Raw genomic sequence first — 22,421 nt, 5'->3', positions numbered from 1 at the left:
CCTCAGTCTCCTGAGCAGCTGGGACTACAGGCGCCCGCCACAATGCTGGGCTATTTTTTGGTTGCAGTTTGGCTGGGGCTGGGTTTGAACCCGCCACCCTCGGCATATGGGGCCGGTGCCCTACTCACTGAGCCACAGGCGCCGCCCAATTCTTTTTTTTTTTTTTTTTTTGAGACAGAGTCTCACTATGTCGCCCTCAGTAGAGTGCCATGGCGTCACAGCTCACTGCAACCTCAAACTCTTGGGCTTAAGCAATTCTCTTGCCTCAGCCTCCCAAGTAACTGGGACTCCAGGTGCCTGCTCCAATGCCTGGCTATTTTTTTTGTTGCAGTTGTTAATGTTGTTTAGCTGGCCCGGGCTGGGTTTGAACCCGCCAGCCTGGTTGTATGTGGCTGGCCCTGTAACCACTGTGCTGGAGGCACGGAGCCACTTTCCCCCTAATTCTTAGGGGGGAAATTCTGTTTTGCTTTTATGAATACAAAATTAAGGCATATTCACTGAAGAAAATGTATAGATTAACAGTACATGTAGGAAGAGAAAAATTCCCCATGACCCCAGGCTCTGGATGTGACCATGGTTAACATTTGGGGTTACTCCTTACTGTTTCCCCATGAAGCATTTATGTACAAGCGCATCTTTTACTTAGAAGAATCACACTGTGTGAACTGCTCTGTAAACAGCTTCTCTCCTGAAACCTCAATGTCTTTCCAGGACAGAAGCATCGCCTCTGCTGCCATTTAAAAAGAAATGTTGTGGGTGGCGCCTGTGGCTCAAAGGAGTAGGGCCCGGCCCCATATGCCGGAGGTGGTGGGTTCAAACCTAGCCCTGGCCAAAAACTGAAAAAAAAAAAGGAAATGTTGCTTATTGTCAAGCCTCCACCTCCAAGAACCCAGCCTAGATTTTTCCAGCCTGGTCAGCCTCTCTTTCAGGGCCCTTACCAGATCCTCCCTCCTACCCAGCTCCTCCTAAATTATGAGCTTCCAGGAAGCAAAAGCCTCTTCTAGACCCCTGCACTCAGGGCCCAGGTGCTCAAAAAATGAGGCTTGAGGCCAGGCAAAGTGTCTCACACCTGTAATCCTAGCACTCTGGGAAGCTGAGGCGGGTGGATTGCTTGAGCCCAAGAGTTCCAGACCAGCCTGAGCAAGAGCAAGACCCGTCTCTGGAAAAAAAAATGAGGCTGGAAAGGGTACTTTTCTTGATTGTTGTCATGGCGAGGTGGCCGTGGCAAAATAAATGGGCACTGGACTTGGAGTCACCATCGTGCCCCCAGCGGTCGTGACTGCCTCTGGCTTCGTTCTCCTGTTTGCAACTCAGAGACTTAATGGTATGTGCGGGGCGGCGCCCAGTCCCACGCCTGGCACAGCCGAGGCCCTTGGCGGAGGAATGGCAGGCCAGACGGAGCCCGGGGAGGTGAGCGCGCCTGGCCGCCCCGCGGGGCCTGGGCGGAGGCCCGACGCCCGCCCCCGTGGGAAAGCGCGCGGAGGGCGACCCGGGAGAGTCCGCGCCGGCCGCAGAGTGCAGAGCCGCTGCGGAGCGAGACAATCCGAGGTCCCAGGCGCCGGTGAGTGTGTCCGCCATGAGGGGGAGCAGAGGGAGGTGTCGTCGCGGTGGTGGGGCGGCTCCTCTTCCCTGGTCCCGGCCTGAGCGCACTGTGGGTCTTGCCCACCGCAGCAGCTCCCCAGCCCTGCGATCTCGCCGCCTGTCCTGGACACCCATGAGCACAAGGTGCCGGGAAACGGGCACTCTGTCCTGAGCTCCAACCTGTGGTCGGCGGGGTGGGGGTTATGTTATCAGCGGGGTGTGTCCCCTTCTGTCCGTACTGTCCGCTGTCCGTACTTATGTCCAGTCATCCCATTCTCTTGCCACTGGTGGAGAAGCGGGGGGTGTGGGGAGGATGCGCTGGCTTGGCAAATTGTGGAGTGCTGTTGAATGTGGGGGCTGGGGGAGAAAGTCATAGTTCAGGGCTATCTGCAGAGCCCCCAGTTGAGGCGGGGGGTGGGTGGGGGAGGCAGGGTCACACATACCATCACTGCCTTCTTGCTGGTCCTAGGGGCTATTGCTGCCTCTGGGCTCTGGAGAGAGAGGCTCTCCTCCCTCTACCCCCACTGGCCCAGGGGAGCACAGTTTATAGTAGCCACTGCCACGGGTTGTCTAGAGCCCACTGGCCACTGTGGTTGCTGCTGCGGCTTTACAGAGAAGAAATCTGGACTCAGAGAGGTGAAGTCACTTGCCCAAGGTCATAGCAGTCAGAGGCAGAATGGGCTAATGAAACTTACATTTCAGACCTTCCAATGCCCCTGGACCTAATTTTGTATTTGTATTGTGTTCCTTTCCTTTTAAAGCCCTTTCCCCCAACTGTATGAGGCTCTACTCCATCAAAAGTGATTCCTCTATCAGTACCTGGTCTGTCTGCTGTCCTCTGAGGCACTGCCCAGGAGGGTGGTGCTGGTGGTGGGGAAATTCCTGGGACTGGGTAGTGCAGGCCTGGCCAGGGTTGGGGTCGGGCATCTGGATGGGTCAAGGGGCCCACATGACCTTGGCATGGTTCTTGGCTTCCCATGACTCCAAACAGCCTGCTGTGCAAGGACCCAGCTTAGGCAGGGACCCCTTAAATTCCCTTCATCTGAGGAAGGGGTGGTCATTACTGGTACAGACACCAGGATGAAAGTGAAAGGGACAGAAGAAAGAGAGGCTGAAAGCCCTGGTCTTGTAGCCCTGCCTAAGTCCTCCCCTCCCGTCCCCCTTCCCCTAACATCCCAGCAGCACCCACCACTGTGCCCCCATGTCTATAGCCGCTGCCATACTCTTCCAGACACTACTACATCTTTTGCAGCCAATTTCACTCTTTACCCCATTACATTCTGTGAGTCTCCTGACTGGCCCCACCCACTGTAGAATCTGCCCTGGCTTGGATTGTGGGAGAGACTGTGTTGCCAAATCAGTTCTAGCCCTACTTTGCCTCACAGCAGCCTTTGACACAGTTGAAACGCTCCCCTACCTCTTGGCTTTTGTGCCACCAAGCTTCCTTGCACCTTCCAAGCCCTCCTTGGTAATCCTCTGTCCTCTTAGCTTCATCCCTCTTTCCTAGGCCTCTCCCTCCTTCAGCTGCCCCCCACTATGCTCTGCTTTTTTTTACTTCTTCCTGCTGCTTGCTTCTCCCAGAGGCCTCACCCATCCCAAGGCCCTGCCCTTCGCTAGCTAGACACCCTCTTTCCCAGAGCTCTGGACCCCTGTCCCCATGCATCTCCTGTGGGTAGGCCCCCTTGCAGGCCTCTCAGCTCCACTCCCTGAGACTTAGCTCTATCTGCTCCTTCTCCAGTGTTCCCACTTCATCCAACCCCCTGATTCCTCATTCCTTCCTCCCCAGCACCACACCATCCAAGTAGTACTGGCCCTGTTGATCCTGCTTCTGAAATTGTTCTCTAGAATCCATCTTCTCTGCTCTATCTCCTCCATCACCACCAGGTCCCAGCCACTTTTGTCTCGCTCAGGGATGACTGCAATGGCCTCTTTCCTTCCGTCCTTCCCCTGTATCCCACTCTGCCCTGGAGCTGCTAAACGGAATGGCTCCCCTCATTGGAACCCTCAATGCCTTCTATTGCCATTAGGGTCACATGCAAACTCCTGAACCCTGGCCTTCCCCTCCTCCCCCGCCCTCTGGGCTCATTGCTCCCCAGATGCAGCCATATGCTTGTTTCCCTCTCAGGGCCTTTGTCCTTGCTATTCCTTCTGCCTGGCACGCCCTTTCTCCCACCCGTTTTTTTTTTTTTTTTTTGAGACAAAGTTTTTGTTGCCCCTGATAGAGCGCTGCGGCGTCACAGCTCACAGCAACCTCAAACTCTTGGGCTCAGATGATTCTCTTGCCTCACCCTCCTTTCCCACTCTTTGCCCTGAGAACATCTATTTAGCCTTCACATCTTAGCTTACACATTACATCTTTGGAGAGGCCTTCCCCCATGACCCTGTCTAAAGATGACCCCCTTCAGACTCCCTAAGAGCGCCCCACATTTTTCCTTCAGAGTATTTATTGTCATCTGTGAGAGTGTCTTTATGTGAAGAGCTGTTGGTTAGTGTCTGCCTCCTCCACCAGACTGCAAGCTCCATGGAACTATCTGGTTTACTGTCTGTGTTCGGCCTAGCACAGTGACAGGCACACAGTGAGCTCCCGGGAACCATCTGATAAAGGAGAGATGTGGAGGCTGGGCTGCCGAGGTAGTCCTGCTGCCATCTGTCCAGCAGGTGGCCTCCTAGGCCAGGGCTTCCAGCAGCTTCATCATTGAGAACAGACCCTACCCTGATCTTGGGTCCCCCAGTTGAGGTACCAGTAGCAGGTGAGGGAGCCAGGCTGCCCCTCTTTTGCCTTCCTGCCCCAGAGAGTCATCTGCACTTATTTCTTTGGGACTTACGACCTGGCATCATAATGATTTACCTGTACCTCCTGCAGGGGGCTGGGAGCAACTCAAGCCAGAGACCTAACCTGTTGCTTTTTCCTCAGAGCTTATACAGAGCTCAGAAACCATGACTCAGTCCTGTGGAGAGGCTGCTCCTGGTAGTTAACATTAAACTCTGGGTTCTAATCCTGACTCCTAGTTGCGAGACTTAATTAGGCAAGTTACTTAACCAACCTGTGCCTCTGTGAGACTAGTACCTGCCCCACATGGCTGTCGTGAGACTTGAGTGAGGAAATACTTAAAAAGTGTTTAGAATGGTGCCCAGTGTGTAATAAGAGCTCAGCAAATGAAAGCTTACATTATTGAACATTTCTTTACCCCTTACTCAAATCCCCAGGCCCAGGTCAGGGAGAGGCTGCCCACAGTTGCACGGGGCACATTGTGCATGCTTGTACATGGCACACACACGTGTAGGAACAACACACAACTCCCCCAGCTACAGCTCGAGCAGGCCTAGGCACTCACCTCGCCAGGACAAAGGAGCCCAGCAGACAGACATCTTGTTGACTCCCTGGCCCTGTGCCCTCAGTACCCAGAGACATTGGCTTGGCAAGGCAGGTTGCCATGGCAGCAGGCGACCCGGCCTGCAGGCAGGGTCAGTGGCTGGCCTTGGCTGAGCTCTCTGGCTTTTTAGAAGGAGGTGGCCTTCCTGCCAAGGCACAGGCCTTCCTGCTGCTTGACTGCAACCATGGCCCCACCCAGATCTCACCTCAGGCTCCAGGACCTGGGAACCAAGAGGCTGAGCCAGCCACTCACTTCTGGGTGTTTCTGCAGCCCTTGACACATGCCTATTTTGCCCATCACTTGCACTCTACTAGGAAGATCTGGTGTGGGCCTTTCTCCTCTACCCCATGGTGAACTCCTGGAGAATTCAGAGTGTGCCCAACTATAGCAGGTCTCTTTTGAATGTTTGTGGGGTGAATGAACAAACAAAAAAATGAATTCCCTCTCATTTATTACCTTGATGAGACTAAGTTTCCAGACATAGTTCAGCCTGCTCTAGAAATGGCCTATTCATCCCACGAACATGAATTTAGTACCTACTGCGTGCCAGACGTTGCTCTAGGTGGAACCAAGATTTGAACCCAGATAGACAAGTTCCTGATTTCATGGAGCTGACATCCTAGTGGGAGAAGAAGGACAATAAACAAGCAAACAAAGTGAGGAAAATATCAGCTAAGGACAGGTGCCTCCTGAGAATTGTAGCAGGGTGATGCTGTAGAGAAGGACTGAGTGGCTGTTTTAGTTGGGGGACAGGGAAGACCTTTTCTTCTTCTTTTTTTTTTGTTTTTTTGGTTTTTGGCCGGGGCTGGGTTTGAACCCGCCACCTCCGGCATATGGGACTGGCGCCCTACCCCCTGAGCCACAGGCGCCGCCCTTAAAAACATTTTTTTCATAGTTGCTAGGTAGTAGTATTCTGTGATAAGACTATGCCACAATTGGATTATCCATTCTTCTTGCAATTGATTGGCATTTGAGTTTTTTTCAAGTGTTTGGCTTTTCTGAATAATGCTGCCAGGAATGTTCTTATAGGTGGTGTGCCCTACTATATATATATATATAGATATACACGCACACACATATATATATATATTTATACACACACATATACTTTTAAGTGGCTTGTATATGTTGGTAAAGGGCTTGCTAGTTCTACGCTTTCTTCTTTTTTTTTCAGAGACAGAGTCTCACTTTATCACTCTCGGTAGAGTGCTGTGGCGTCATAGCTCACAGCAACCTCCAGCTCTTGGGCTTAGGTGATTCTCTAGCCTCAGCCTCCCAAGTAGCTGGGACTACAGACACCCACCACAATGCCGGGCTATTTTTGTGTTGTTGTTGTTGCAGTTTGGCGGGGGCCGGGTTTGAATCCGCCACCCTCCGTATATGGGTCCAGTGCCCTACCCACTGAGCCACAGGTGCCGCCCTGTGGTTTCATTTCATAGATGGGAAAACTGAGGCCCAGAGAAGGGAATTGATTTACCCCTGGTTACCAAGGCAGTTAGTGGCTAACAGGAGATACTGCTGATTCTTTTTTTTTTTTTTTTTGGCCGGGGCTGGGTTTGAACCCACCACCTCCGGCATATGGGACCGGCGCCCTACCCCTTGAGCCACAGGTGCCACCCTGATTCTTTTTTTTTTTTTTGAGACAGAGTCTCACTTTTGTTGCCTTGCATAGAGTGTCCTTGCGTCATAGCTCACAGCAACCTCAAACTCTTGGGCACAAGAGTTCCTCATGCCTCAGCCTTTGGAGTAGCTAGATCTATAGGCACCAGCTATTTTTAGTAGAGGCCAGTTCTCGCTCTTGCTCAGGCTGGTCTCGAATTCCTGAGCTCAAGCAATCCTCCTGCCTCAAACTCCCAGAGAGCTAAGGTTACAAGTGGGACCCACTATGCCTGGCCAATGCTGATTCTTTGTACAAGGAGAAGGCCCTGAGTCTCAGGGAGTAAGAGAGAGAATGAACATCTGTTGAGCACTTACTGTGAATCGGATCCTCTTTAGGTATCATATCATTTGCTGTAATCCTCAAAATTACCCTGCTAATTAGGCATCATTGTGCCCATTTTACAGGTGAGAGACCTGAGTCTATGAAACATATTCACAGGGTGGAGTCAGAGCTGAGGCAGGCCTGTCTGACTCAAAAGCCTGACCGTCTCCATGATGTCACCTTACCACCTGGGGGAGGTGAAGGCTCCATGTGTCAGGGCTGCACAGGCTGAGTGCAGAACCCACAGGGAAATGGAGAACTTGAGGAGATTCCTCAGATCTGGCACCCCTACCCAAACCCCCGGGATGGGGCTCAGCAGGGAAAAAGGTTCCTGTCTGCTCTGAGGGCCCTAGTCATGGCTAATTTGCTGTGGGCCCTTGGGCCAGGAGTGCCTTCTCTGTTTTTTTTTTGGCTCTGACCTTCTGAGTGGGGTTGGGACTGAGGGTCTCTTAGCCTTCATTGGCCTGAGGCTGCCCCTTGCAGCCTTCCACCAGGGAGGCTGGAGGGAAGAGATGGCTTTGGGACTCCCAGGGTCACCCTATAGGGCTGTATGGGGTCTCCATCTCCACCCACTGATCTTCCTGACTCAGAACTGGACTCAGGGCCCCTTGGGAGTTCTCGGGGAGGCCTTTTTGGGAAAGGCCAATTATTTTCTCTCATTCTATGAGTTGTCTTATTTTTTTGCAATTGTGGTAAAATAATACATTTAAAAATGTACTATTTTAACAATTTATTTTTTGCAGTTTTTTTTTTTTTTTTTGGCTGAGGCTGGGTTTGAACCTGCCACCTCCGGCATATGGGGCCGGTGCCCTACTCCTTTGAGCCACAGGCGCTGCCTTATTTTAACAATTTTTAATTAAATGCTACAGCGGCAGAAAGTACATTGACGATGTATAACCATCACCACCATCCATCTCCAGAACTTTTTCATCTTCTCAGACTGAAACCCCATACCCATTAAACAAGAACTTAAAAAGACTTTTAAACTAATGAGTGGTGGGCAGCACCTGTGGCTCAAGGAGTAGGGCTCCAGCCCCAGTCCCAGCCCCATATACCAGAGATGGCGAGTTCGAACCCGGCCCTGGCCAAAAACTGCAAAACAAAATAAATAAATAAATAATTAAAAAAAAAATAATGAGTGGTATTTCTGTTTCTTGGGGATATGTTTTTGCTTTTTGAGACAGAGTCTCACTATTGCCCTGGGTAGAGTGGCCTGGCCTTATAGCTCACAGCAACCTCAAACTCTTAGGCTCAAGAGATCCTCCTGCCTCAGCCTCCCAAGTAGCTGGGGCTACAGGCACCTGCCACAATCCTTGGCTAGTTTTTCTGTTTTTAGTAGAGACAGGGTGTTATCCTTGCTTAGTCTGGTCTTGAACCCCTGAACTCAGGTGTTCCACCTGCCTTGGCCTCCCAGAGTGCTAGGATTACAGGCGTGAGCCACCTTGGCCAGCCTAAAATAGTGGTTTTTGGAGGGGTGGTGGAGGCAGCCCTCCCTGAGGCACCTGGGAGAAGCTGTGAGAGGATGTGGAGCAATCTGAGAGGAAAGACAGGAATTTGCAGGGAGAAACCAAGGACCCAGAGCAGGAGGTTTAGCAGGCTTACCTCCAAGGCCCTACCCAGGACTTTCCTAATCCCCTCCCTTGAGCGCCCCCTTCCCCCTACAGAACAATGGGCATTTCAACCATTTTATTGCCTCTTACCAGGAGCAGCCTAGTGCTGCACCCTCTTCAGAGACTTGAAGGAGAGGATGACACATGACAGACTGGGGGATAGGGGCCCCAGAAGGGGACTTTTCCATAGGTCTCTAAATGTGAAATGGCAGTGAAGTGTGAAGTCAGAGCCTGGAGACCAGCTTCTGGGGGGTATGAGAGGTGCTAAGTACTAAGAGAAAGATGGACTTCATTCTCTCCTGACCCCCTTGGGAAAGAGCCCCCCTGGGGCAGCTGGAGGTAGAATGACCATGAAGGGCTCTTCTGGTCCTAGAGGTTCCCATCGGCCTTTGAAAGTCCTGGGATAGTTAACTAGGGAAGTTTGGAGTGGGGCTATGAGGTGGTATTTCTCAAATATTTGAGGGGCACTCCCCTGGGAGGAGGTACATGTGGTGTGGTGGTCCCAGTGTGTATGTGGGAGAGGTCAGGGGAAGACCAGGACCAGCTGGGGAGAGAGGAGAGTGACTGAGAAGTGGATGTCAGATGCACATGAGCAGAAAGGTGAAGGATGCCCTAACACCCGGGAAGTTCTACAAGGAAGCAGGCTGCCTCTGAGGGAGTAAGCTCCCTGTCACCGGGAGGATTCAAGTCAGGAAGTGGTTTAGTGGCTGAACACAGGGGTTCTGGCATCAGAGAAGGCTGGTGGACTTGGGGAAGTTCCTCGCCAGCTCTGTGCCTCAGTTTCTTCACTTGTAAAAGGAGGGTGGTAATGCAATCTGCTTTGGGGGTCTATAAGGAATGATACCATGATCCTGAAGTCTAACCCAGTAGTCAGCACTTAGAAAGCACCCAGTAAGGGGCAGGAGTGCTAGAGGGGGAGATTCTTGGGTGAGGTGGCAAGATAGGGTAAATTCCTACCCAGAGCCCTTCAGCCCTGATGCTTCCTGGTAGGAGAGCTGGGGGCTCATTCTGACAGTGCCTCTGAGTTGTCTGAAGTTTGCCACCTGCTACGGAATGGGCAATTTACCCACATGCCCACCACATGTGGGGTCTGAGAAGAGGACCTTTTACTTATGTGCAAGGCAGTGATTATTTATCTCATCTTATAGACAGGAGATGAGGCTGAGAGACTCCTTGACTTACCCAGTGTAGACAGGGAGAGGCAGGAGCTAGATTAGGACCTGGTCTCCAGACGCCTGGTTGGGGCCCTGTTCCCACAACCTGTCTTGTGCTGGCCCTTGTCAAGCCTGGTCTCTGGGTTCCTCCCCCCCCATTTAGACGGGTTGCCTGAGATCTTACTCGAAAAGATGTGGGGTGAGGGCCCCCAGGCAAGGTTTCTAAAGGAGTTTCCTTTCTCTAAAACTTCCCTGATGAGCCCTTGCCCAGGGCTTCTCATGGACATGATGTATTGGACAGAGCAGGTGTGGCTGTCAGAAGAGCCAGGGAAGGAGGAAGAACAGACACTGAGCATTTACTCCCCGCACAATTCGCACGCATTCCTTTGCCATCACCTCACCCCTGCCCAGTGAGGCAGGACTTTTATTGTACTCCTTTAGTAGATGAGAAAACAGGCTTAAGGAAACTGTGTCCTCAGGGCACATGGCTGGTAAGGGTTTCAAATTAGGCAGCCTGACTTCAGAGCGCAACTTCGTTTGCCCACAGTGGAGGAGTACCATCTCTGAATCCATTGCCTCCAGCCCCAGAAAACACCCTGGATTTAGGGGGCTGACTGTGCTCCTCTGACCCTTGGCCAGCACACCCGTAAGAGGAGCTGGCATTGCGGGGTCTTTGCCAGCTGGAGTTGGGAATATTGCACCCAGTGCTAGCAGAGGGAGGCAGGTGGCTAAAAGTGGATTGGCCCATTGCAGCGGGAGAAGGGTCTTGGAGTCACTTGGAAGGGTGGTTTCTAAACACCAAACACCCTATTGTTGCCTTACAACCACCCAAGTCGCTTTCCCTGGGCCATTCTGGCTTAGGAGGGCTGAGCAGGGCTGGGAGTCCTGAATTGAAACCCTCCGGACAACAATTCAAATTGACACACTAGCAGGCTGGGGAACTGTCTGGTTCTTGTTCACAGTTTACTCCTAACTGCAGGACAATGAATGCCTGTTTGGGATGGCCTGGGGGTGCTGGAGGGGCCTTCTAAGTCAGTGACCTCTGGTTTAGAGAATATGCATTGCTTCTGAGTTTGCTGTGTAGATGAGCAGACTCTGGTGGGCTAAGCTGTTTCCCTGGGGCTTCCAGCTGCCCCTACCTGCTGCTGGGTGCTTGTAATATGTAAAGGGACAGTGGGCTGGTACCTGTCCCTTCTGAAAAAGAAGACTCGCTCTTGGCCCAAGGACAAAGGAGACTAGGTCAGGTAATGAGTTTCTCATTGCTGGAAACAGTCAAACAGGCAGGTGACCACTGCCTCTCATGGATTTAGTAGTATAGGGATCCCTCCAGGTCACATAGGGTACACTGACTGGCCTCTCAGACTTTGCTTCTTTCTTTTTTTTTTTTTTTTTTGAGACAGAGCCTCAAGCTGTTACCCTGGGTAGAGTGCTGTGGCATCACAGCTCACAGCAGCCTCCAACTCCTGGGCTCAAATGATTCTCCTGCCTCTGCCTCCCAAGTAGCTGGGACTACAGGCGCCCGCCACAACGCCCGGCTATTTTTTTTTTTTTGTAGAGACAAGAGTCTCACTTTATAGCCCTTGGTAGAGTGCCATGGCCTCACACAGCTCACAGCAACCTCCAACTCCTGGGCTTAAGCGATTCTCTTGCCTCAGCCTCCCGAGTAGCTGGGACTACAGGCACCCGCCACAACGCCCGGCTATTTTTTTGGTTGCAGTTTGGCTGGGGCCAGGTTTGAACCCGCCACCCTCGGTATATGGGGCTGGCGCCCTACCCACTGAGCCACAGGCGCCGCCCACGCCTGGCTATTTTTTGGTTGCAGCCATCATTGTTGTTTGGCAGGCCCGGGGCGGATTCAAACCTGCCAGCTCAGGTGTATGTGGCTGGCGCCATAGCCGCTTGAGCCACAGGCACCGAGCCTCGGACTTTGTTTCTTTAAATTGCACTTATTCTGGGGGCAGTGCCTGTGGCTCAGCAGGTAGAGCGCTGGCCCCATATACTGAGGTTGGTGGGTTCAAACTCGGCCGGCCAAACTGCAACAAAAAATAGCCTGGTGTTGTGGCGAGAGCCTGTAGTCCCAGCTACTTGGGAGGCTGAGGCAAGAGAATCGCCTAAGCCCAGGAACTGGAGGTTGCTGTGAGCTGTGACACCATCGCACTCCACCGAAGATGATAAAGTGAGACTGTCTCTAAAAAAAAAAAAAAAACCTGCACTTATTCTATCATATTTCTATGCAGGGAGGGGTAAACAGTGTGATGTTTGAGAGTTGCTTTAAAATACTCCAGCAAGAAACCTCCCCCAAAGAGAGAAAATGGTAGATGAAGCAAGTGTGGTGACATCTTGGTAGTTGTCGTATCTGGACGATGGGCATGCAGAACTGATTATACCATTCTCTACATTCATGTGTATATGTGTAGGATGCTTGAAATTAAAATGAAAAGGGACTTTATTAGAATGTCATAATGAATGGTGAAAAAACCTAACTGCACAAAAGGAAAGTAGAAGGAGCCTGCTCCCCTCTCTCAGGCTTTGGTTCCCCTCCCAGGGCTAGGCTCCCTTCCCAGCTTCCTCCATGGCCTTCCAGAGTTAACTGTGTGTATACAAGCCTATAAGAATAAACAGGATTTAATTTATTTTATTAAAAATAGATAACATATCCACATGGAACAAAACAAAATTTGAATGCATGAGAGGGTATGCAATGAAAAGTTTCCTTCAGGCAGCGCCTGTGGCTCAGTGAGTAGGGCGCCGGCCCCATATACTGAGGGTGGCGGGTTCAAACCCAGCCCTGGCCAAACTGCAACAAAAAAATAGCCGGGCGTTGTGGTGGGCACCTGTAGTCCCGGCTACTCGGGAGACTGAGGCAGGAGAATCAACTAAGCCGAGGAGCTGGAGGTTGCTGTGAGCTGTGTGATGCCACGGCACTCTACTGAAGGCTATAAAGTGAGACTGTCTCTCAAAAAAAAAAAAAAAAACAAAAGTTTCCAGCCACCTAGTTCTCTGTCCAAGAGGCACTGATGCTACTGGTTTGTTAGCTGTCCTTCAGAGTTATTCAAGGCTGCATGCACGTGTGCACACGTGATGTACATATGCTCTTTTTAGAGTTCCTCAAGTGCTAGCATAGTAGAGGCTCTGCTCTGCGTCTTGTCTCCTGGCTTCCTTTGTCCCTCGCTGCTCCTCCTTTCTATCTGAGCTGGGGAGTTGAGTGCATGATTTTCCCTAATTCACAGCACATTATCATCAGCAGCAGATGTGGCATTTTTCTCTTCATCCTATTCCTTTTCTCATAGGCCCCCATGGTAATGTATTTGATAAATGTTTTTATATAATGTACATATCCTCATTTCAAAAAATTACGGTATTCTGTGTATAAGTGCTGTTACTTCACATCAATAGCTTTACACAGTGAATCCAACTCCATATATTATTTTGATCCCTGGATACTTTGTCTTCAAGCTCGTTCCACATTTCTGTGTGTGCACTGTGACTGTGGACAGGATTTCACGGTTGAAATCCATGTGACTTAGCCATTCCCCCCAGAGACAGACACTGAGGTTGCCTCCAGGACCCCACTGTCATGGTCGACACCATCTCCAGACCTCACCCCTCACTCTACGGAGCATTTTCTGTCAGCCTACATACATCTGCCTTGGGTTTTAAAATAGCTGCATGGTATTTCTAGTTTCAGATGTTTCATAGTTTATGCAGCCAATCACCTTGCTATCACGGAACTTTCGGATTTTCCATCTTTCATTCTTGCAAACATGACTAGCTTTGTCAATTTGCACACGTGCAAGCACATCTGCAAGCCAAGTCCCTACAAATAGAAGTGCTGAGGCAGAGGGTCTGCATTTGGATGGATACTGCCAAAAATGTGTATGTCTCTCCCCCACCCTTCATCAAAGCTGTCTTCTAGCACTAAGGCTCTCTGAGGCTCAGAAAGGGTGGCGGCCTAACTGGTATAACACAAGTCAGTGAGGGCTGGCACTGGCAAGTGATCTTTTCCACTCCTATGTGTTTCAAGCTGCAGAACATCTGGGACCTTCCCGGTAAGTCTGGGGGCCTCCCCCTTTCCCAGAACATTCCTGGTAAGACATTCCTCACCCATACTCACTGGTCCAGAAAGGTGTCAGCCCAGGAGTTTTGTTCTTGGGGACCAGAAGTTTGTCACATGAAGGCCCCTGGAGGCTGTGTCAGGCCTGGCCTCTATAGTTCCCTTGACCCTACCCCACCCCCATCTCCCCACAGCATCTTCATAAATGGCTCTGTCAGAGAGAGACATCCTTGGGAGCGTGGAGTGGTGTTGCTTGGAGACAACTGGGCAACAGATCTGGGTTATTTAAAGGAAAGAAAGGGTGGGAGGGAAGGGGTGACAGCCTGTTTATTCAGGGATGGATGGTCTCCCTGCTGCAGGGTTTGGCAGCCCCCTCCCAGTCCTTTACTATTCCCAGTGTCCAGGGCCTGGGGCTCTGCAGTGAAAGCCAGCAGAAGGCCACTTGGAGCTCCTTTCTGATGGCAGTGGGGGTGGGGATTCTCTGCCTGTTCTAGGGGTCACTTTGCAAGACCTGGCTGCTGGCTCTGGGAGAGAGGAGGTGAGGGCAGAAGGATGACGCAGTAGACAGGAATCTTTTGATCATGATGAAAATAACTATTGTTGTGTATTCAGCTTCCTCTTAGACAGCTATTTGTTAAAAGCTTTAAATTTATTAATCTTAAAACACTGTCAAAGTAGGTATGGCTGTCCCCATTTTATAGATGTAAAAACTTAGGCTCAGAAAGCAGCTAAGTGGCAGAAACTGAACTAAAGGTCAGGTCTATCTGATGCAGAAGCCAAAACAAACTACCGTTCGTTGCTAGAGTTAGCTGGGCCCTGTCATGGCATCTACTTTACCTTGAGATGACCTAGAAGGTTCCTGCTCTGCTGAGTGACCCACCCATACTTCCCTTGCCCCACCCTCACCCTGTAGGAAACACATGGCTCTGAAATGATCAGTTAGTCTACTCGTCTTTCTCCCCCCAGGTCTGTGAGCACCTCCAGGACAGGACAGGACTTGTTCATCTCTGTGCCTCAAGCCAGGGTCAGGCACGGAGTAGGGATTTAAAGAACTTTTTTTTTTTTTTGAGACAGAGTCTCACTATGTTGCTCTCAGTAGAGTGCTATGGTGCTCACAGCAACCTCCAACTCTTGGACTTAGTGATTCCCTTGCCTCAGCCTCCCAAGTAGCTGGGACTACAGGTGCCTGCAACAATGCCCGGCTATTTTTTGTTGTTGCTGTTGTTGTCGCAGTTGTTTAGTTGGCCCGGGCTGGGTTTGAACCTGCCACCCTTGGTGTATGTGGTTGGCGCTGTAACCATTGTGTTACAGGCACTGAGCCTTAAAGAACATTTTGTGGGCTGGGCATGGCAGCTTCCACTTGAATCCCAGCACTCTGGGAGGCCGAGGGGTGGGTTGCTTGAGCTCATGAGTTGGAGGCCAGCCTGAACAAGAGACCCCATCTCTAAAAAATAGCCAGGCATTCAGGCTTTGTGGTGGGAGGCTGAGGCAAAAGCATTGATTGAACCCAAGAGTTTGAGGTTATTGTGAGCTATGATGCCATGGTACTCTACCCAGGTGTCTCAAAAAAAAAAAAAAGGACTATTTTGCGTGTAGCTCAGTGCTTGAGCAGCTCCCACTCAGACAGGGGTTGGCTGTCTGGCCTTGGGCCCTCACTTCCCGCTGACAGCCCTGCAAGGCCAGAAGAAATAATCTTCTTTTGTTGTTGTGAATTTGCTTATAGTGTCTTCCCACTAAAATGTCAGCTCCATGAAGGCAGGACCTTATCCGTCTCATTCACTTCTCAGGCCCTAAAAGAAAAGTTGGCAAATAATCTGTGTTTGTTGACTGACTGCATGAATATTTGCTGAATGAATGAGCCAGGTTTCCTTCCTCCTTTTCTTTCCTCCTCTGATGGAGCATTCTCCCTAAAGAATATTCTGGAGACACCCTCCTCCTGTATGTCCTGGGCACTCTTCAATCAGGCCCTAAGTGGTGCTGGAGGCAAGCAAGTTCTGTGTAGCATTTTCAAACTGCAGTTCACAGGCAAAATCAATTTAATGCAGTCAGCAGTAACAAAAAGAAACAGGACAGGATAGATGAGGAAGTGTCACGATGCATCAGATGCAGTAAGGCTAAGCACTTTTTTGTGAATAATTCATATTCATAAATTTGCACAGCTGGTTGCAGTGTAAAATAGATTTCTTACTTTGGGTCTTGGTCAAAAAAGTTTGATCCTTGTGTGTGAATTTGGGGAGATGGGAAATGTGATCCTTGGACTTAAAACCAGAGGAGGATATAACCAAAAATTAATAATGGTGATGATAATGATGATGCTAATTACTGGACATGTATCCTGGGCCGGCAGGGCACTGGGAAGTGAGAGGGAAGAAGTCCAGTGTGGACAGAGATCCTGAGGACAGGTGAAGGAGGAGTCTAAGGCAGGAAGACGGGAGATGGAACAGGCTGGGTCACAGTGTGAGGTCTGGTGGCGATATGTGTAATAATGACAATAACAGCTGCCATCAGCAAGCACTGACTGACTGAGTGCCAGGCTCCTCTTTAATCTTCCAGACATTCCCAGGAAGTAAGAACTGCTGTTAGCACCATTTTACAATTGACAGAGAAATACAGTCATTTGTAGGGAAGGGGTTGCATAGTGATAAAGCTGCTATGTCTAAAGATCTGAGTCTGGGTCTGCTCTGCTCAAAGCCCATGTCTTTCTTTAAGCCTGGAATTGCACACAGAAAGGGAGGGGTGCTAGTTCCTGAAGATGGGGTAGGAGCCTGCAAAGGCACCCAGTCAGGGCAGACAGGGACTCAGGCAGCAGGGAGCTACCTGAGGCTCACAGACACTGGGCTTGGGGTGGCACTGCAGGTCCCAAGACCCACCCTGGATGGCCCACATGGTCCCTGTTCTTGGCAGTAAGTGGTCACAGGGAGCAAAGTCAGGTCAGCCCCTGCCCTGATGCTGTCCATTCCTCGGCCTCAGTGTCCCCCAGCCTGTGGTGGACTTGGCGGGGAGAAAAGCAGCAGGGCCTGTTTCCCATCTTTTGTCAAGTCTCTTCTTTGTTGGTTGGAATCCAGCTCCTCTGCCTTCCGGCGAGTCATTTGTGCCTGTCAGGAAATAATTCTTGGCTTGAGTATTCCTATGAGGGAGTCTAGAGTTCCCACAGCTAGTTTCTGCCCAGCAACTGAACTTGAGAGCTCTCTCCAAGAAAGGGCACCAGCACCTTGCTTGGGCTGAGGGGGCTGTGGACGGCCACAGGTGACTCTGCTGGAGCGTGAGTAACGGGAGTTATTCGTTGTTCTCCGCTTCAGTAGCTTGTCTGGTTGTAGACTGTGGTGGGTTGCTTTGTGTGTGCGCTACACATACCCACATGTATATACATGCTAACTCGCATATCCACTCACCCTCACTGGACACTTGCGCAAACGTGCATCTCTGTAAACATGAGTTCACACACAAGCAACACAGGCACATATGTGTTCATGTGTCCATGCAAATGTGTTCAACACAGCACACATTTGTACACTCTACCTATGGTTGTACCTTAGATAATAAGGTGAGATCTTGGGTGCTTGTGTGTGTGTGACTGGGTAGGGGGTAATGCTGGTGGGGGATACTATCCTGAGCCCTCTTTTCTCATGGGCTTCTACTCTGAGCATCCAGATTTCTCAGGGAAATTCTGCTACAGGCTGAGAGGCTCAAGTTGGCTCAACCGAGGGCACAGAGACCTTCCCTTGGGGGTACCCAGGGCTGGGCTATGTCTTTCTCTCCTCCATTACTCAGCCCCTGTACCCCTCCCAGGCACAGATTGGGGCAAATCTGGTCCTAAAGGCTTTCTTGTGGTTACAGAGACACCCCCAGCAATCCCCCCAGACTGCCAGGGCTGCAGGACTTACTGCTCTGAGCTGGGTCTTGGCAGACGCTCTGGGGTTCTGGCGGTGGGGCAGAGAGGTTCGGCACTGTGGTTTGGATGCAGTCTGACCCTGAGACACTGCCAAGCCCCCAGCTCTCTACTCTTGGGGCCTGCTTGCTGAGCCCTGAGGCTGTCTGTTAGAGCCATAAGGGTGGTGATTGCTGGCTGTTCTGAGGATATCTCTGCTCTGGGCTTCTCTATTTAGTTCAATAAGAACACCTACTGTGTGCATGGGGAACACAAATAAATGAATGAAGATGTGCCAGGCACTGTGCAGGAGACCAAGCACATATGTGCACATGCAAACGTGTCAACACAGCACACATTTGTACAGGCACCCACAGGTCCCTGGCCTTCTTTAGACGATAAGGTGGTGTCTTGTATGTGTGTGGTGTCTTGGGTGGAGGTAGTGCTGTATGGGGCCATCCACAAGTCCCTGTGTGTTTGGTGAAGGTAAATGAATGAAGGAAGACAGGTCAGACTTGGCTTTTGTCCTCTAGAACCCCAGCATGGTAAGGGTGTATGAGAGTGTGTGTGTCGCCTGTAGTCCCAGCTACTCGGGAGGCTGAGGCAAGAGAATCGCTTAAGCCCAGGAGTTGGAGGTTGCTGTGAGCTGTGTGAGGCCACGGCACTCTACCGAGGGCCATAAAGTGAGACTCTGTCTCTACAAAAAAAAAAAAAAAAAAGAGAGAGTGTGTGTGTGTGTGTGTGCATGCCCCTTCGTCTTGGGCCGGAGGAGGGTATCATCCTGGCATATATCCTTACAATGGCAGGGTTGCAGTTGGGGAATCTGACAGGGGGTGGACTAGGATATAGGGTTGTGGTAAGAGGGGGAAGGAAAGGACCATGTCAAAGATGGAGCCCTACAGTGTGCCACACCCTACACCTGGGCATCACTTGCCCAGTTCCTGGGCTCCTTGAACCCCCCTTTGAAGCAGAATAGGGCCATCTGATGGATACGGAACTTGGGGATCAGAGAGCTTACGTTGCTTTTCCTAGACCACACAGCCAGTGACTTGGGAGCCAATTCCAGCCTACCTCTTCTGGACTCTGAAGGTCAGGGCTGCTTCTCAAGGCCACTCCTGAACTTTGCCGCTCTCCTCCTGGACACTGGTGTGAGGCAGGAGGAGTTCGGAAGCCCAGAGTGTCTTCCTTGGGCCTCAGTTTCCTCATGCATGAAAATGGGGATCGCAAAACCATCTAGGCAAAGCACTTGAGACCTATGAGCTAAGCACCTGGTAAGAGCACCACAGATGAGTCACTTGTCTTGTCTTTCGTTCTCTCCTGACCACGGGGACTACACTACCTGCCCCTTTCCCAGCGCCCTCCAACCTGACTGTGGACAGAGCTGGGGCCCGCGCTGCCTTCATCCTGGGGTGTCCCGGCTCACCGCTCAGGCCCAGGGGGCGAGGAAGGTAGCAACAGGTAGGAAGGATTTCCTGAGTGCGGAGCAGAGAGAGGGAGGAAGTGACTCACCAGAAACAGCAAAGCCTGTGTCTCTGCGAGGAAGCCTCGGCCGGCCGGAGAGTGAGCGCACGTGGGGAGCCGCGGGGCTTTCGAGCTGAGAGGCTGTGAAGCTGCAGGGGCGTACGGGTGGGCGCGGCTGGCTGACGCCCAGTGCGAGCCCTGTGGTGTGGGAGGCACGGGCAGGCCCTCTGGTGCGGGTCACCGCCTGAGCCATGGAGTGGTGGTGGAGGGACCCGTCCCTCCAAAGTTCCTGCTCTGTGGGTCCTCTTTACCCGCTGGGGGCGCAGAGGCGCATCTCCATGGGAGATTGGGCACTGTACGCTCTGGGTGCTCGCTCTTCGATACCTGGGAGGCTGAAGCCCAGACAGTGCGATTTCCTCGCTTAGGCCGCACAGCAAGGCGAGGCCGGTCCTGGAGCACGGACACTCGCCTCGGTCCCGCTGAGGCTCGGCCAGGCCGTAAAAGCAGAGTGGGGGCAAAGGAAGTCCCGGCTGTCCGTCCGGTCTCACCGGGAGGTGGGGGATGAGGGGGTGTGGCGCCGAGGGCATTTGCTGGTTTCTTCTGTCGGGGTGGGGGGCTGGAGGTCCGATTTGGGTGTCTTCCAGAAGGAGCCACGCTAACGACTAGGGAAGAGGAACTGGCTTCCCAGCCAACCTACCCCTGCCCCCAACTTTTCCTCCTTACCGGGAGCGAGCGGGTGGAGGGAAGAAGCGGGGCCCAGGAAGGTGGGGCCCGCCGTCCCCCGCCTGCCTAGGAGCGGCTGCTGGGATGCTGTCGGGACGCGTCCGGGGTGAGTGTGTCTTTAAATCCGAGCCCACCGCCCCTCCGCACTGGGGCCCTGGCTTCTGCGGCCGGGCGGCGGCGGGCGCGGTGATTGGCGGCCGGGTCGGGTCCGCCCCCCGTGCGGGGCACGCGGGGCGCCGGGCGCGGGGAGCGCGCGCTCGCGTTCTAGTGGCCTCGCCTCGCCTCGCCTCGCCTCGCCTCGCCTGGCCTTGCCTGGTCCGCCCGGCCCGCCCACCTCCGGAGCCGCCTCTGCCCGCGGATGGGCTGGGGAAGTTCGGAGGAGCGAGTCGGATCTCGCGCCCCGCGCGCCCGGCTGCTGTCCGACTCCGCGCCCGCAGTCCGGGCGCAGCGCGCCGGCCGCTGGAGCACGAATGCCCCCTGGAGCTGCCGGCTGGCAGGTACCGACAAATCGGGACACGGGCTGGCGAGGGCAGGGCAAATCCTGGAGACCCCGTGCGTCCACCAGCCTAGGGGGGCTCTAGCCACCCGCTTCCCTTCGCCGGAGGGGAGAGGGTCCTGGACTTCCAGAACGCACCCGCTCACATTTGGTGCCTAGAAGGCAAGCGGGACTTCACTAGACAGCGAGCAGTACTGGGTGGTTTTGTATGTTGGATTCTGGGCTACCTCTGCCGTCCTGAGTAGACGTGGGATGGTGGCACCTCTACTTTTCGTTACCGGGCCTGGGCACATAGCCCAGGGGCCAGGCCTCACGCAAAGTTGTGGGGAGGGAAGCTTACTCGTGACCCGAAGGTGAGGTCCCCAGACCCAATTCTACGGGGCTTGAGGCCCACAGACAGGGGAAGAGTCCAGATGTCCCAGTGGACACAGGCTTTGATTCTTGGCCCAGTCTGGCCCTCTTCCTCTGTAGGCCTGGGGCTCTGAGCAGAGTCCATTTTTTTAATTTCAGAGAGTTTTCCTGAAGTGATCTGTCAGAATGAGTGTGGTTATGGGAGAGCAGCTACGCCCAGCTCTTTAAGGTGGCCAGGATGGTTAGAGCCTGTTTTTGCCTCTGGGGGAGTCAGAGATGGAAAAAAGCTTAATTGCCTCAGGAAGCTTCTGGGCATCTCTCTGCTGTCCCAACCAGAGGTCCAACTCTGGTGTCTGGGGAGAGCAACCTGAACCCGCGGAGCACCGCTTACATGCCAGGCACGGGACTGTGCCCTGCTTACATGCCAGGTACGGGACTGTGCCCTGGGCCAGCGTAGAGGTGGGAGGATTCTGTTCTCACATGGTTCAGTCCTTCAGAAGAAGACAGGACATAAACAGGCAGACAGTTTGCTGATACAGGGTTTCAATAGACTGGTGGCAGTATTAAATGCTAAGAAGCGACACACAGTTAATCCTGGACTAGTGGTAGTGTAAATACTAAGAAGCTACACACAGTTAATTGCTACATGAGAAAAGTGAGCTGCGAGATCACTGGGGGAGCTGGGATCCAGTTCTCATGCAACTAGGAAAATGTGTTTAAATGTTCAACTCCCTACCCACCCACCCTATTACCCTGCCACCTCTCACCACTTCCAAGGGCAGGGAGCAGTAGGAGGGCTCAGTAGGTGTGTGCCTCTGTATATGCCTCTCACCCCCACTCCCAAGTTTTTGGTATTTTTTTCCCTGCTGGTAGATTTCTGAAGAAACCTATTCGATTTCTTGGGTTAGGTGAGTGCAAGACTCTCCTAGCTGCCGTGTTATCTCCTGAGGTTTGCGGTTTAGAGCCAGCCTTGTAGGAGGTTCAGAGGCAAGTGGGAGGAAGTCCTCACTTCCTTTCTGAAGAGCCTTCATCACTGGGGTGGGGTGGAGGCAGGAGGCAGTGGGCCAGACGGTTTCCTGTGAGTTCAGCAGACCTGAGATAGGGTTGGGATAGGCAGGGTAGGGCCTGGGGTGTCTTGAGGTAGGTGGTACACGGGGGGAGCTCTGACCTCACCTCTGTGCAGTACCTGGGGCTCTACCCCTGCCCCATTGTTCCTGGCAGGTTTCTGTTTTTCTGGAACACTTTGTGGAGGTGGCAGTGTGCTTGTCCCATGGCCTTGGGTACAATTCTGAGAGTGGGAGTTGCTGAGTTCACCCCAGAGCCCTTGGCTGGCACTGTGACAACTCAGATGAACACCTGCCTCTGGTGGTACACACAGACCTGGGACTCCCAGGCACAGGTAGGGGTGCCTGCATGGGCAGAGATGTACGTGTGTGGATGCTCAGGTTTATAGCTGCGTGGGCAGAGACATAGAGGAGCTGGAGACAGATATGCCTGAGGGTAGGCACAGGAAGACGAGAGGTGAACATGCAACGCAGGACATGGACATGGGGGGGGAAGCCACGCAGGGACACAGATGTGTGTGGGGGAAGACACACATGAACACATCAGCGTGGACCGCAGAAATAGACGAGACAGATTTAGATAGTTGCTGGGGTTTGAATCGGGAGGCAGACATGGAAGTGGACTCACCAGAGCACAGACAAGGATGGGAACTGACATGCACAGACATAAGAAAGCCTCACGGAAATGGCTTGAGTACCTGGGC

At 52.4% G+C, this 22,421-nt stretch overlaps 2 protein-coding genes across 9 annotated transcripts in view; one reads left to right on the top strand and one right to left on the bottom strand.

Moving 5' to 3' along the window:
- The window catches only part of PPA1 (inorganic pyrophosphatase 1), a 295,326-nt gene extending 294,902 nt beyond the window's left edge, over positions 1-424 (bottom strand). Inside the window, exon 1 of the mRNA XM_053586454.1 lies at positions 421-424. The gene's annotated coding sequence lies outside the window, so the exon portion shown is untranslated. The remainder of the gene's footprint in view (positions 1-420) is intronic.
- A 912-nt stretch (positions 425-1,336) lies between these two features.
- The window catches only part of PALD1 (phosphatase domain containing paladin 1), a 361,757-nt gene continuing 340,672 nt past the window's right edge, over positions 1,337-22,421 (top strand). For 4 of the 8 annotated variants that reach the window (XR_008378710.1, XM_053582755.1, XM_053582754.1 and 1 more), the window contains exon 1: positions 20,170-20,303. The gene's annotated coding sequence lies outside the window, so the exon portion shown is untranslated. Of the gene's footprint in view, positions 1,562-16,910; positions 17,017-18,793; positions 19,081-19,784; positions 19,913-20,169; positions 20,304-22,421 lie in introns of those variants that run through there. The other 4 variants (XM_053582750.1, XM_053582753.1, XM_053582751.1 and 1 more) reach the window with 4 other exon arrangements.

This window comes from Nycticebus coucang, chromosome 3, assembly GCF_027406575.1.
Source record: "Nycticebus coucang isolate mNycCou1 chromosome 3, mNycCou1.pri, whole genome shotgun sequence".
Classification (NCBI taxonomy): domain Eukaryota; kingdom Metazoa; phylum Chordata; class Mammalia; order Primates; family Lorisidae; genus Nycticebus; species Nycticebus coucang.
This window is presented reverse-complemented; position numbering and strand designations above follow the sequence as displayed.